The sequence below is a fragment of the Microcaecilia unicolor genome, chromosome 2 (assembly GCF_901765095.1).
Source record: "Microcaecilia unicolor chromosome 2, aMicUni1.1, whole genome shotgun sequence".
In the NCBI taxonomy this organism is placed as follows: Eukaryota; Metazoa; Chordata; class Amphibia; order Gymnophiona; family Siphonopidae; genus Microcaecilia; species Microcaecilia unicolor.
Window position 1 is genome coordinate 376,154,513 of NC_044032.1, and position 15,427 is coordinate 376,169,939.

Sequence of the window (15,427 nt, forward strand, 5' to 3'; positions counted from 1 at the left end):
AAATGACATTGTTTAAATGACTTACTCTTTGCCCCTGGTGGCCATTTGGAGGTGACTACGGTACTAATTAATTTCTGAACGTCATATTTGGAAGTGAAGAGTGTGTTAAGTTTCTTTTCATAGTGCCGACTTCCCCACAAAACTTTCCCATTATTTCTGTATATCAATTTCTCCATTATATGGTAGACTAGGATGTACCATGCGGGGCGGACACTGGCATTTTGCAGATGATGGTGCCTGGAGGCAGGACTGAGTGGGCATCACTTCTCCCTTGTTTGAGGCCAGGGTCCGGGGGGGGGGGAGTGCTACCAGTCACAAGGTGAGTAGGTAGGGTGGTCCTGCTAGACTACCAGAGATTCTTTGGGGATTGAATGGAGAGAGGGAAGGAGACTACTAGACACCAGGGCAAATATAAGAATGCCCCCCCTGCCGACCCAGCCCCCTTTCCCTAATATATATTAAAAATTATAAAATTTTTAATATATATTAGGGAAAGGGGGCTGGGTCGGCAGGGGGGCCATTACACCACCTGGGAACCTATTTATTTTTTAAATATTGGGAGGGAAGGGGGGTCAGTTCAGAAAGAAATGAGGGGCACATTAAACTACCAAGGAATTTTAAGCCAGGCATGGGGGGCTATTTGGGTAAGACTGGGTCAAGGAGAGGGAGGGAGGCTGCTAGGTGCCAATGTAGGAAGCAAACCAGAGCAGGGTGGCTGGGTTAGAGAGAGAGAGAGAAAGGATGCTGCTGGACACCCACTCCATTCAACCAACCCTTCTACTCTGCCCTAGAGCTGGCAAAGTTTCCCATTCACAAAGTGCGCATGGCTGAGGAATACCTAATGGCCGCATTTACATGTATTTTAATGCATTTTAATGCAACCTGCAGTAATGGATTCTGCACGAGTAAAATTAGCTTGTAACATTTACCCCAACCCATTTTCTAGTCATTATGGGCTCACATAGAGGGGCATAATCGAACGGGGTGCCCATGTTTTCATGAGGGTGTCCTCGCAGGATGGCCCCGTAAAGGGGCGGGGCAACCCGTATTATCAAAACAAGATGGGCGTCGATCTTTTGTTTCGATAATATGGTCGAGAACGCCGAAATCATGAAATTTAGGTCGACCTTCAAGATGGCCGTCCTTAGGTCGTTTTTGAGATGGTCGTCCCCGATGTTCGACGATAATGGAAACCGAGGACGCCCATCTCAAAAATGACCAAATCCAAGCCATTTGGTTGTGGGAGGAGCAGGCATTCATAGTGCACTGGTCCCCCTAACATGCCAGGACACCAACCGGGCACCCTAGGGGGCACTGCAGTGGACTTCAGAAAAAGGTCCCAGGTACATAGCTCCCTTACATTGGGTGCTGAGCTCCACAAACCCCGCAACTATACACCACTACTATAGCCCTTAGGGATGAAGGGGGGCACCTACATGTGGGTACAGTGGGTTGCTGGTGGGTTTTGGAGGGCTTACATTTACCCCCACAAGTGTAACAGGTAGGGGGGGATAGGCCTGGGTCCACCTGCCTGGAGTACACTGCACCCACTACAACTGCTCCAGGTACCTGCATACTGCTGCGATGGACCTGAGTATGGCATTTGAGGCTGGCATAGAGGCTGGCAAAAAGGTATTTTAAAGATTTTTTTTAGGGTGGGAGGGGGTTAGTGACCACTGGGTGAGTAAGGGAAGGTCATCCCCAGTTCCCTCTGGTGGTCATCTGGTCAGTTCGGGCACCTTTTTGATGCTTGGTCGTGAAACAAAATTGACCAAGTAAAGTTGGCAAAGTGTTCGTCAGGGACGCCCTTCTTTTTTCCATTATGGGCCGAGGACACCCATCTCCTAAGCACGCCCCAGTTCCACCTTCGCTACATTGCCGACACGCCCCCGTGAACTTTGGTTGTCCCCGCGACGGAAAGCAGTTGAGGGCGCCCAAAATCGGCTTTCAATTATGCCGATTTGGGCAACCTTGCGAGAAGGACGCCCATCTCCCGATTTGTGTTGGAAGATGGGTGCCCTTCTTTTTCGAAAATTCACCTGCTAGTATTCCTGTGCTAATCAGTTAACACACAGTAATGTAGATGCGCTGACTGTTTAGCGCTGGTACACTCACTCTCCGTTCATGACATACCCCCTCAAAAAAATTAGAAACCTTTTTGGCGTGTACAGATTTCAGTGTTACCGCAGGACACCTAAGCATGTTCCATAGCACTGTGTGAGGTGCATGTTAGTGCCTAATAGCTTACCAAGATACAGTAAAAGGGACCCTGCGGTAGCATCAGGATGTGGATTCACCATGCACTGAGGCCCCCTTTCACCACAGCACATAAAATACTTTTTTTTATAAGGGAAATGGCCCTGTGGAAAGTGAACCACTTATCATGCAACCATTGTCCAGGGCAGCCCTTACCATCACCCATTTAGGAGGCAGTAAGGGCTTTTGCGTTACTCCGGTGCTGACCAGGCAGCACACATCACTGCCCGATTACCGCCAGGTAAGCCCTGATGCTAGAAAATACAAATGTATTTTCTAGCTCTAGAGATATTGTGCAGAAGAAGATGGGACTACCGCCCGGCTCCTGAAGTAGGCCGGTGGTAGGCCCAATTTGCCGCATGCTAACGCATGGAAGCCCTACCACCATTTAGTAAAGGAGCCCCTTAGTGACACTGGACATTTTAATAGTTTCCTTTCCATTAACATCTGATAGAGACTGGTTGTTGAACCTTTTGTTCAAGCATAAAGAAGATTTATCTTTTTATAGTAAAATCAAGATTTTTCTGGATGTGACAAAAAAGACACTAAAGCAGACAATTTTTGTTATTGAGCCCTGGTGTTTTGTAACAGGGGGGCCCTTACTTTTCCCGAAGTATCCCTGTAAATGTATTGTTAAGTATAATTCAAGGAAATGCAGGGTTTTTTTTCAGCCTGCACAACTGACTTTTTTTTCTAACTACACATCAACCAATAATCTAAACAGTTCCTGTTTTGACAGAGGACACTGGGGGCTAAATATACCAAACCCAAATAGGAAATATACCGATTTTCAAAAAAAAAAAAGAAAAATGCATATCTTTGTTATTTTTAAATGCCACTTGGAACAAGGTTTTGTGCTCTATGAGTTTATCTTTTTAGGCCATTAAAACACACACACACACACACACACACACACACATTAAAAAGGCAAGCCACTAGAATATAGGAGGAGCCAGCATTTTTAGTAGACTAGTCCATCAGACATCCCAGGAGAGCAATGGAGCACTCTAGGGGCCACTGCTGTGGACTTCATATAAATGCTTCCAGGTATGCATTTCACCATTGCTCCCTTATCTTGTCTGAGCCCTCCAAAACCCACCCAAAACCCAGTACTTCTAAATGTACACCACTACAATAGACTTTATGAGTCAAAGGGGCACCTATACGTAGGTACAATGGGTTTGTGGTGAGATTTGGAGGACTCACAGATTCCAAAATAAGTATAACAGGTAGGGAAAGGTATGAGCCTGGGTCTACCTGTCTACAGTGTAATGCACTGCACCCAACGAGGACCACCGAGAAACGCAGCCAGTTCTGGGGCAAGACTGGACCACACACATTCACCCCCCGCACACTCCCCCCACCTGGACCCTTGCTCCCCCACACTCGGGCCACCCCCCCACCCCACACACACCATTCTATCTGATCTCTTACTTTGTCCTCTCCTGCACTGCTGCTATGCTGAGAGTCAAGACCCAGATGATTGTATTAACGCAATATCGCATTAATACAATCATCTGGGTCCCGGATGCCACATAGGAGCAGGAGAGGACAGACCTGGAAGCAGGAAGAACCTTGCCGGCGCCGGGTCTGTGCCTGTTCCCCCCCCCCCCCCATAGGCCAAGTCCAGGGAATTTTGCCCCCCCCCCCCCTTGCTCCCTCTCCTTGCGGCCCTGCACCCACCACTACACTAGTCCAGGGCCCTCCTTGCTGCTCTAATGGATCTGGCTATAACATCTGAGGCTGTCATAGAGGCTAGTGAGTATTATTGTTATTCACATTTTTGGGTGGTGGGAGGGGAGTCATTGATCACTGGGAGAGTAAGGGGTATTATCCCTGAAACCCTCCAGTGGTCATCTGGTCATTTAGGGCACCTTTCTGAAAAATGTTGAAGTTTTCACCCTAGACGTTTTTTTGCTTTTTTTTCCCACTATGGCTGTAAAACATCCACGTTTTAGGCACGCCCTAAGCCTGCCCTAATCCCACCTTCAAAATGCCCCGCCCCCTTGTGATTTGTATGCACTGCAGATAAAATTCATAGATAGACATCTGCAAAACAGGTTTCAAAAATGCAGATTTGGTTGCTTTGAGAAATCCATCCAAACGGTGCTTTATGACACTTTTTGAGCATTTTTCTCTTTTGAAAATGAGCCCCTCTGTCTCAAATTTGGGGCTTAAGTAAATGGTTTCTTTGGAGTTGATATTCAGTGGGCAGTGGTGAATGTAATTTTTTGGCTGCAGCTGCCATTATTACCGAATATTCTATGCTTTGCCATGCCTGGGCACTGGCATTGAAGATCCAGTTTATCGTGGCCAGCTATCTCATATGCAGTTAAATGCAATATTCAGCACTTAACCGCATGAGTGACACCGTATAAAGATAGGACTGACTTTTATGCAGTCTAATTTAACCGCTAAACATTGACAACCTCAAGTGATGCTTTAAAAATTTTTTTTTTAATGAACATGTTTTTTTTCTGAAATGCTGTTTCTATTTTATGGTCCACTTTCACAAAGCTATGACAAAAGGGGACCTACGCTGGCGTTGGTGCATGTTTTTCATGCACGCCAAAGCCCCCTTTTACCGCTGCAGGTAAAAGACGGGTCTTTCTTTTTTTTTTTCAGGAAATGGCCATTTTGTGGGACAGCACTTACCATCACCCTTTGAGGTGGTGTTAAGGGCTTCCGCGCTAACTCGGTGGTAACCAGGCAGCACGTGGCACTGCCCAGTTACTTCCAGGTACACACCGATGCTACAAAGATAAAAATACTTTTGTAGCACCAGATATGATGCATGCTGTGGGTGGGAACTACTGCCGGGCTACTGTGGTAGCCTGGCGGTACTTCCCTTTTAGCAAGCAGTAAGCTCACGTTGGGCTTACCACCGCTTTGTTAAAGGGCCCTATGCGCTGCAATCTATAGGTATATTTCCTGTCATCCTTATATATGATTTTACAAAAGGATCACTATTTTTACATTCCAGTAGCAACTAAGAGGCCCTTTTAATAAAACATGCTAAAATATGGGGTTAATGCATTTCAATGCAGGACTTCCCTGCATGATAAGCCCATATTTACGGTGCTGGTATTTTATAGAGTTATTTTTTGCAAGCCCCACGCTAATTTTCCATTAGCTCCAAGACTTGCAAAAAATTACCACAGAAGCACTTTCCTATTCATATTTAGGAGATGGTAAGTGCTTTCATGCTAACGCTCTAAGGATAGGAGGAAATGTCCTATTGTGGATTAAAAACTGGTTGAAGGATAGGAAACAGAGAGTGGGGTTAAATGGGCAGTATTCGCAATGGAGAAGGGTAGTTAGTGGGGTTCCTCAGGGGTCCGTGCTAGGACCGCTGCTTTTTAATATATTTATAAATGATTTAGAGATGGGAGTAACTAGCGAGGTAATTAAATTTGCTGATGACACAAAGTTATTCAAAGTCGTTAAATCGCGACAGGATTGTGAAAAATTACAAGAGGACCTTACGAGACTGGGAGACTGGGCGGCTAAATGGCAGATGATGTTTAATGTGAGCAAGTGCAAGGTGATGCATGTGGGAAAAAAGAACCCGAATTATAGCTACGTCATGCAAGGTTCCACGTTAGGAGTTACGGACCAAGAAAGGGATCTGGGTGTCGTCGTCGATAACACACTGAAACCTTCTGCTCAGTGTGCTGCTGCGGCTAAGAAAGCGAATAGAATGTTGGGTATTATCAGGAAAGGTATGGAAAACAGGTGTGAGGATGTTATAATGCCGTTGTATCGCTCCATGGTGCGACCGCACCTTGAGTATTGTGTTCAATTCTGGTCGCCGCATCTCAAGAAAGATATAGTAGAATTGGAAAAGGTGCAGCGAAGGGCGAGTAAAATGATAGCGGGGATGGGACGACTTCCCTATGAAGAAAGACTAAGGAGGCTAGGGCTATACAGCTTGGAGAAGAGACAGCTGAGGGGAGACATGATAGAGGTATATAAAATAATGAGTGGAGTGGAACAGGTGGATGTGAAGCGTCTGTTCACACTTTCCAAAAATACTAGGACTAGGGGGCATGCGATGAAACTACAGTGTAGTAAATTTAAAACAAATCAGAGAAAAGTTTTCTTCACCCAACGTGTAATTAAACTCTGGAATTGCCGGAGAAAGTGGTGAAGGCAGTTAGCTTAGCAGAGTTTAAAAAGGGGTTGGACGGTTTCCTAAAGGACAAGTCCATAAACCGCTACTAAACGGACTTGGAAAACTCCAAAATTCCAGGAATAACATGTATAGAATGTTTGTACGTTTGGGAAGCTTGCCAGGTGCCCTTGGCCTGGATTGGCCGCTGTCGTGGACAGGATGCTGGGCTCGATGGACCCTTGGTCTTTTCCCAGTATGGCATACTTATGTACTTATGTACTTATGCTCTAAATTATCCAGTTAACAATATCCAAATGAGAACACACTAGCTAGATAACATTTCTATACCCAGTCTTCGCCCATGACACTACCCCTTCAAAAAAAATGCATGATTAGCATGCAGTGATAGGCAAAGTACCACAAAATAATTTAACATGTTTTGCGGTAAGCCTGTTTTCTGAGTTAAGAGTGTATTACTGCTTAACACGATTTAGTAAAAGAGCCCCTAAAGTTTCTATGGTTATCTCCTATGTTTTAAAAAAATTATAGAAGTCTTTATTAATTATTGAGAGATAATACAGAAAAACAACAAGCCACAAGCGGCTACTTAAATGAGTACAATACAACAAAGGAGGAACACAACCTCCAGTACCCAGAGAGAACATGGACATTATGCATTTAGCTCTCAAACCTAAGACAATAAGTGCACATGTACTTCTAAGATTTCTAACACATTTTTGCAATTATTTCCCGCCCCCCCCCCCAAAAAAAAAAAACCCAAGACACCTCCCCCTCTCCCCTCCATAATCCTGAGCTTTCAGCAGGAGCAGTGTTTCAAGAAAGTATCCCAAATAGCTTCCCACTTCGTCAAAGTGTGACAATGAATTGCCCAGAGTCTCTCCATTTCACATATGTACCATAACATATTTAACCATTTAACCAATGAAGGTTTGATGGTACAAAAATTCTATGAAAAAATAAAGTGGCCCTTTTACTAAGCAGCTCTAAAACGTGGCCTGTGTTATGGGTTTTCTGTGCACTAAGAGCATTTTTAGCATGGTGTTAAAATCACCCCATTTCCTATTTTCTCCATTAATGGACACATACTAATTTCCCAATTAGTGTGTAGCCTTTTGCGGTGGAGCTCATACCAATACCTATTTTCTAGGCAGTAAGGGCTCCCACGCTAACCACACACTAATGGGTTGGAGTCCTGTTACTAAGGCACGCTAGAAAATGGCTAGCACTACAGTTGGTGTGTAGGTTTGCCACACACTCCAGCCGCTTTCTAGCGTGGCAGAAAAATGACCACGGCCTGCTTTTTTTTTAATGGCCGTGCAACATTTTCCCAATTTCCATGCATGGCCATTACTGGCGAGAGCCCTTACTGCCACCAATTTAGGAGGCGGTAAGGGCTCCCACGGTACTCTTGTGCTAATCAGGTAGTATGGGATAATGTGCCCAAGCTACACAGTTAGCACTGGCACACTTACTCTCTGCCTCCAGACATGCGCTGCTGCCCAAACTACTGCAGGATTCCTCAGCACATCCCACAGTAGTGCCCTTTTACTGCGTGGTAGGCCCTCAGTCCTACCATGCCTTAGTAAATGGGCCACTTTCAGGATTAAAAATAACTTTGGAGAAATAAGTAGAACAAAACCGTTAAAAAGGGGTCCTTTTACTAAGCCACAAAAGCGCCTACATGCACCCAATGCATGCCTATTTGGAGTTATCGCCCGGTTTCCGCGCGGCCCTTGTGGTAATTTCATTTTTGGCACACGTCCGCTATGTGCGTCCGAAAATTACTTTTTAGTTTCTGATGCACGCCAGCTACACGCATCAAGTGGCATTTGATATGCATAGGTCATTACCACCTGGTTACCACGTGAGACCTTACTTCTAAGTTAATGGCTGGCAGTAAGGTCTCAGACCCAAAATGGACGCGCTCCAATTTTAATTTTGCCGCACATCCATTTTCGGTAAAAATTATTTTAAAAAGGGTGTTTTTTATAGGCACATTGAAAATGGATCTGCACACGTCCAAAACACATGCCTACACTACCACAGTCTATTTTTCAGCGTACCTTAGTAAAAGGACCCCTAACAGATTAGTGCTGGGTATGCCTACTTTCCACCCCCCAGACACACCCCAGCGCTAAAAAATAAAATGTATTTTTTTAGCACATGGGTAACGCACACAGATGGCAAAACTACCGCTTGATACCTCAGCATGGCCCATGGGAGTGATTTTTAACCTGCGGTAAGCATGCATTAGTGCTTACCACAGCTGGTAAAAGGGTCCCAAAAAGAGCTCACAATTATCTGTTCATGTTCATAGTATGCCCTTGAAACACAACAAAAAGTACCAGGGGCCTTCAAAGAAAAGGGATCAAGTCTTTAATTGTATACGTTGATGAAGCAATACTTAAACACCATAGTATGCCCTTCAAAACTTGTTAAGTGATACTGTTCAGGAATATGAATATGGGAAACTTTCAGGATGTAAAATAAGTTTGGAGGAATAAGTGGAACAAAACCGTTGAAATTGTTTAAAAACAAACATGGGAAGAACATTTCCTTTTATATATGCTCTCAATAAACTTTGATATTTTGTAATGCAATTACGTAGTGGTACATCCCAGATAGAAAAGTTCAAAATCAATCCTTTATTATTATTATTATTATTAAATAAATGAATATAAACATACCAATTATGATAGAAAATTTGGGTGTTATACCTTTTCCCTGTATGGGTAGATAGGCTTATTCAATACAATTGAGTTCCTTAAATGGTTGTATGTCTTAGTCATTCACAGTGTTCATAACTGAAAACATTATATAGAAAAATAATTTGGGATATTAAAATATCAAGAATAACTTTGAAGATTTTGTTGAGAGCACATCAAGAGCTAGATTTGTAGTTCCTAGCCATTCTTCTTCACAATGTGGTGATATAATGAAGATGAATTTTGCACTACTCTGAAGGATGTACTTCTTTCAACAGAAACCTGCAGTATCAAAGCATAACAAAGAAAAACTCAGGTACTCTTCAAGAGTGCTAGTAAATTAATTACCGGGCATAGCTCATAGTATGACTGCAACAATATTTCAGTTATTGCCTCCTCCTACTCCTCCTGCAGCTTACAATACAGTTGTTTCAGGTCTTCTGGCTCCTCCTAAGGGTGTTGTAAAGTTCTGAAGTCATGTCTCCCAACGTGTTTCTATTAATAAACTCAATTTTTATAGCATTTCTCTATTTCATGCTGCTGCAACAACAATCATAATCCTACAGCTTTGTCAGTCAAAGCGGTTGCAAAATTAACAATGGCTTTAATAGCTTTTCCTTTCTTCATGTTGCTTTAATAACACCTACAGTCCAACAGCTTGCATCTCAGTATGACTACAATAGCACAGGCTTTTGCAGTATTTCTTTCCACTGCTACCATCATAATGTCCACAGTTCTGCAATTTTTCTCTCAGCATGGCTGCATCCTTGTACCATGTAACTTGTTTGGGTTTTTTTTTCTCAACAGTATATCCCTACCCTGCTTCTGTCACTCAGCTTTTTGCATCAAGACACCCATAAGCTTTTTTTTTATATATCATTCTTCCCTCTTTCTCCCCTATTTCTACCCCCTTACAAAGGGCTGATTTCAATAGGGTTGGGCAGCCAAAAAAAGTTTGTGTCATCAAGACAATACTCTCTTTGCAAAAGAATGTGCATAATTTTTAAAGAGAGTGCACTTTTCCTAAAGAGTGCACACTGTGGGGTATGTCTTCTAAAGGACATTAAGCCCTAATGAGCACTTAGCATACATGAAAATGCTTACCAGAAAGTGTATTAATGCATTTTGTGGTAAGTAACTTGCTTCGCACGCTAAGCGCGGTATCTACTTTTTATATCTATTTACTGGCGGGAGCGTGTCAGAGGCAGAGAATGGGTGTGGATGGGTTATCCAGTTAACTCATTCCTACTCTAACTGTGTCTGTAACACGGGAGCTCTTAGTGCCCCCTAAAAAGGAGGTGGTAAGTGTTCCCCCATCAATTATTTTTTTCAGGTTACGCACACTAATGCCAACATTAGCGCATGACCTGAAAGAGACATACTGAAAATTGCCTTATCTCCTGAGCATGCTAGAAATGGGCTTAGCATGCTGGAAAGTCCCATGTTAGCATGCACTAAGCCCATTAGCTAGTTAAACAGCACAGCTTGGACTAAATTCTGTATATGGCACTGAAAAATCGGCACTGAAAAAAATGATAGCTCTTTTATAAATGGCGCTCAGAATTGAGTGCCTTTTATAGAACAGCGTTTGCTGCTAGAATCTGCAAGATGCATCTGTAAATTCCAGTGCATGCATCTGAAAAGGTGGTGTGACCATGAAAGAGGCATGGGCGGGTCATGGGTGTTCCAAGAATTTGTGAACACTGTTATAGAATGTGCCCGATCTGCACCTAATTTAGGCATGAGGATCTGCACCAGGTTTCAGTTGGTATAAATCCTCACACCTAAACTTTGGGGGCAGATCCCAGCACTAGGTGCTATTCTGTAAATGGCCAATTCGTAGCAATGTTTATAAAATAACGCTTAGTGCTCATTTTTTTGCATGCTGATTTTTTGATGCCATATATAGAATTTTGTCCACTATGCATAAATTCCAGGAACACTCCTGATCCACCTATGCCCCTCCCATGGCCACACCCGCTTTCCTGATCCATACATCAAATTTATGCATGGATCCCGGTGCCTAAAGATACATGCGTAAATTTAATGTTACTGAGTGCCAATCGCTGATTATTAGCACTCAATTATTGGTGCTAATTGGCTGATTTGTCAATTAAATTGTGTGCACAAATTGCAATTTTGAGTGCCATATATAGAATTAGGGTGCTAGTATACAAATATTTAAGCACTGGTACCAGTTTTTAACCTTATACATTTGCTGGGCTCAGGTCCATAATGTTTTATCTATTTCCTTCCTGTAATGTCTCATTCACACTGATACAGAAATAAAAAGAAAGTGCTAGTGATCAAGGGCATATTTTCTTAGAACTGAAGGCTGACATGGCAAATAGAAACCTGTTTTATTGTTATTGTGTTAAGTTCCCTCATGTTTCAAATTCTATTCCTAACTCCATCTAAAGGATATGCCTTACATGTCAGCTTACCTAATGGTTTTATAACAGTTATAGTATTTGTATTCTTCCATAGACATATTTTATGTGTCATTTTTTTTATTTGCCATTTTTATGTGGATTTTATAGCCTATTGTGAAACACTTTCTCGAAAAAATCAAATTACAATTCTTAAAGAAAACTGACACAGTTCAAGTATGGGTATGTGCAATCAGAGATGTATTAAGAACTTTTCTGCTTACTGTGGGGTCCTTTTATGAAGCTGCTGCAAAAGGGGGCCTGCACTGGCATCGGCACATGTTTTTGACGAACGCTGAGGCCCCCTTTTACCATAGCGAGTAAAAGGCAGGTGTTTGTTTTTCAAGAAACGGCTGTGTGGCAACTGAAGCACTTGCTGTGTGGCCATTTTGGGGGGGAGCACTTACTGCCACCAACTGAGGTAGTGGTAAGGGCTCCCACGCTAACCCGGTAGTACCGATTATCGCCGGGTAGAGACCGGCGCTACAAAAATTGAAATATTTTTGCAGTGCCAGAAAAGGCACACACTGGGGGAGGGAACTACTGCTGGGGGGTGTGGTAGCCTGGCAGTACTTCCTTTTTAGCGAGCGGTAAGCCCGCACTGGGCTTACTGCCGCTTTGTAAAAATGGCACCTATGTGAATGGCACCTAAAGTCTGTTATCTGTGAAGATAGGATTTATATGGTGTGTTTCTCTAAATAGCTCTGTCAGTCTGCTTGTGCTTGTGAACACTGAGGAAATTCTATGTGCGGGATTTTACTTTTACTATGTGGAAGGCACCTACAGTCTATCACCATTGTTTCAGAATTGCCAGATGGCAAAACATTTTCCAGCCTATTTTGTGGCCAAAAATAGCCCCCAAAATAACCCAATATTATTATTAAGAAGATTAATAATAATACGGTTGATATGACTATCAGTAAGGTTGGTGTGAATATTAATAAGATTGCTATTAATATTGATATTATTAATATAATATATTTTTAAACTACCTTTGTTTTTCTTATGGTCACATTTTCAATATGGTAATACAAGAGCCCAGCTAAGGAACAGTTACAGGTTTTTTTTTTTTTGTTACATTTGTACCCTGCACTTTCCCACTCATGGCAGGCTCAATGTGACTTACATGGGGGAATGGAGGGTTAAGTGACTTGCTCAGAGTCACAAGGAGCTGCCTGTGCCTGAAGTGGGAATTGAACTCAGTTTCTCAGAACCAAAGTCCACCACCCTAACCACTAGGCCACTCCTCCTCCACTGTACACTGCTTTGAGTGAATTTCTTCAAAAGGCGGTAAATAAATCCAAATAAATAAAATAATAAATACATATAATAGTCTTCACAGGACCAAGCTTGCTTTCCTTGTGCCATCACCATCCAGTTGGATGGGAAGGGCCTTAAAGGTGGAGAATAAAGGATTTTTTAAAAAATTGACATTTATATCCCACATTATCCCAAGCAAGCTTGGGTTCAATGTGACTTACATTTGAAAATACAGTGAGACAGAATAATAACATTCAGTTATATCATGGGAGCAAGTACATGGATATGTCTGAAACATTTAACAAAGTTGAGATTCACATATATACCCAACTAGACATTTAAAAGTATGTCATGTAATGATGCTGCATGTTCAGCAATCATAGCCATAAATATAGACAGATATTCAAATATTATCACATTCATACACCAGAACAGGCATTCATAAACACATTGCAAAAGTAAACAACTTCTACAGAGTATATCCAAAACTTAATTGTTATTGTGTCATTTCCATCTTCCACAGTTCCAGAAGCAGTCCAAAACGAGTAAAGTCAGAAACACAGTTTAGACCTAATTGTTCAACCACCCTTAGGATTCTCCTTTGGGTTTAAAAAGGAAAACCATGTGCATATAAGAACTGGATAAATGAATTAAAACGAAGTTTAAAGCAAATGCCCTTAATATGTAATTATTAGTAGCAATAATGAAACAGCAGCCTGAACTGGACAATGCTGGCACATTTTGACTGACTCTGGACTAAATGTGAAAGAGTAGTAATAGAAAAGGCAAGTGCATTTCTATAATATACCACTGCAGTCCACAAAATAAAAGGATCTTTTGATTTAGGGACAAGAAAAAAACATGTTAAATGCTCCTAGGTTTCAATCTAATTAATGTTTTTTATGAAGAAAATATCTTCTAAAAATGAAGACCTCTTGGATCAGGAAACTGTAGTAAAAAAGAATTACATATATTATCCAACTTAGTTAATTATGAAAAACCTATTAAGTTTAACGTATATTGAAGTACTTTATCACATGCAACATACAGTGGTGGAAGTAAGTATTTGATCCCTTGCTGATTTTGTAAGTTTGCCCACTGACAAAGACATGAGCAGCCCATAATTGAAGGGTAGGTTATTGGTAACAGTGAGAGATAGCACATCACAAATTAAATCCGGAAAATCACATTGTGGAAAGTATATGAATTTATTTGCATTCTGCAGAGGGAAATAAGTATTTGATCCCCCACCAACCAGTAAGAGATCTGGCCCCTACAGACCAGGTAGATGCTCCAAATCAACTCGTTACCTGCATGACAGACAGTTGTCGGCAATGGTCACCTGTATGAAAGACACCTGTCCACAGACTCAGTGAATCAGTCAGACTCTAACCTCTACAAAATGGCCAAGAGCAAGGAGCTGTCTAAGGATGTCAGGGACAAGATCATACACCTGCACAAGGCTGGAATGGGCTACAAAACCATCAGTAAGACGCTGGGCGAGAAGGAGACAACTGTTGGTGCCATAGTAAGAAAATGGAAGAAGTACAAAATGACTGTCAATCGACAAAGATCTGGGGCTCCACGCAAAATCTCACCTCGTGGGGTATCCTTGATCATTAGGAAGGTTAGAAATCAGCCTACAACTACAAGGGGGGAACTTGTCAATGATCTCAAGGCAGCTGGGACCACTGTCACCACGAAAACCATTGGTAACACATTACGACATAACGGATTGCAATCCTGCAGTGCCCGCAAGGTCCCCCTGCTCCGGAAGGCACATGTGACGGCCCGTCTGAAGTTTGCCAGTGAACACCTGGATGATGCCGAGAGTGATTGGGAGAAGGTGCTGTGGTCAGATGAGACAAAAATTGAGCTCTTTGGCATGAACTCAACTCGCCGTGTTTGGAGGAAGAGAAATGCTGCCTATGACCCAAAGAACACCGTCCCCACTGTCAAGCATGGAGGTGGAAATGTTATGTTTTGGGGGTGTTTCTCTGCTAAGGGCACAGGACTACTTCACCGCATCAATGGGAGAATGGATGGGGCCATGTACCGTACAATTCTGAGTGACAACCTCCTTCCCTCCGCCAGGGCCTTAAAAATGGGTCGTGGCTGGGTCTTCCAGCACGACAATGACCCAAAACATACAGCCAAGGCAACAAAGGAGTGGCTCAGGAAGAAGCACATTAGGGTCATGGAGTGGCCTAGCCAGTCACCAGACCTTAATCCCATTGAAAACTTATGGAGGGAGCTGAAGCTGCGAGTTGCCAAGCGACAGCCCAGAACTCTTAATGATTTAGAGATGATCTGCAAAGAGGAGTGGACCAAAATTCCTCCTGACATGTGTGCAAACCTCATCATCAACTACAGAAGACGTCTGACCGCTGTGCTTGCCAACAAGGGTTTTGCCACCAAGTATTAGGTCTTGTTTGCCAGAGGGATTAAATACTTATTTCCCTCTGCAGAATGCAAATAAATTCATATACTTTCCACAATGTGATTTTCCGGATTTAATTTGTGATGTGCTATCTCTCACTGTTACCAATAACCTACCCTTCAATTATGGGCTGCTCATGTCTTTGTCAGTGGGCAAACTTACAAAATCAGCAAGGGATCAAATACTTATTTCCACCACTGTA

The 15,427-nt window shown here is 42.7% G+C and overlaps 1 protein-coding gene across 1 annotated transcript in view; it reads left to right on the forward strand.

Moving 5' to 3' along the window:
- LOC115462091 (phospholipid-transporting ATPase ABCA1-like) overlaps positions 1-15,427 on the forward strand; it is a 451,679-nt gene that overhangs the window by 29,231 nt on the left and 407,021 nt on the right.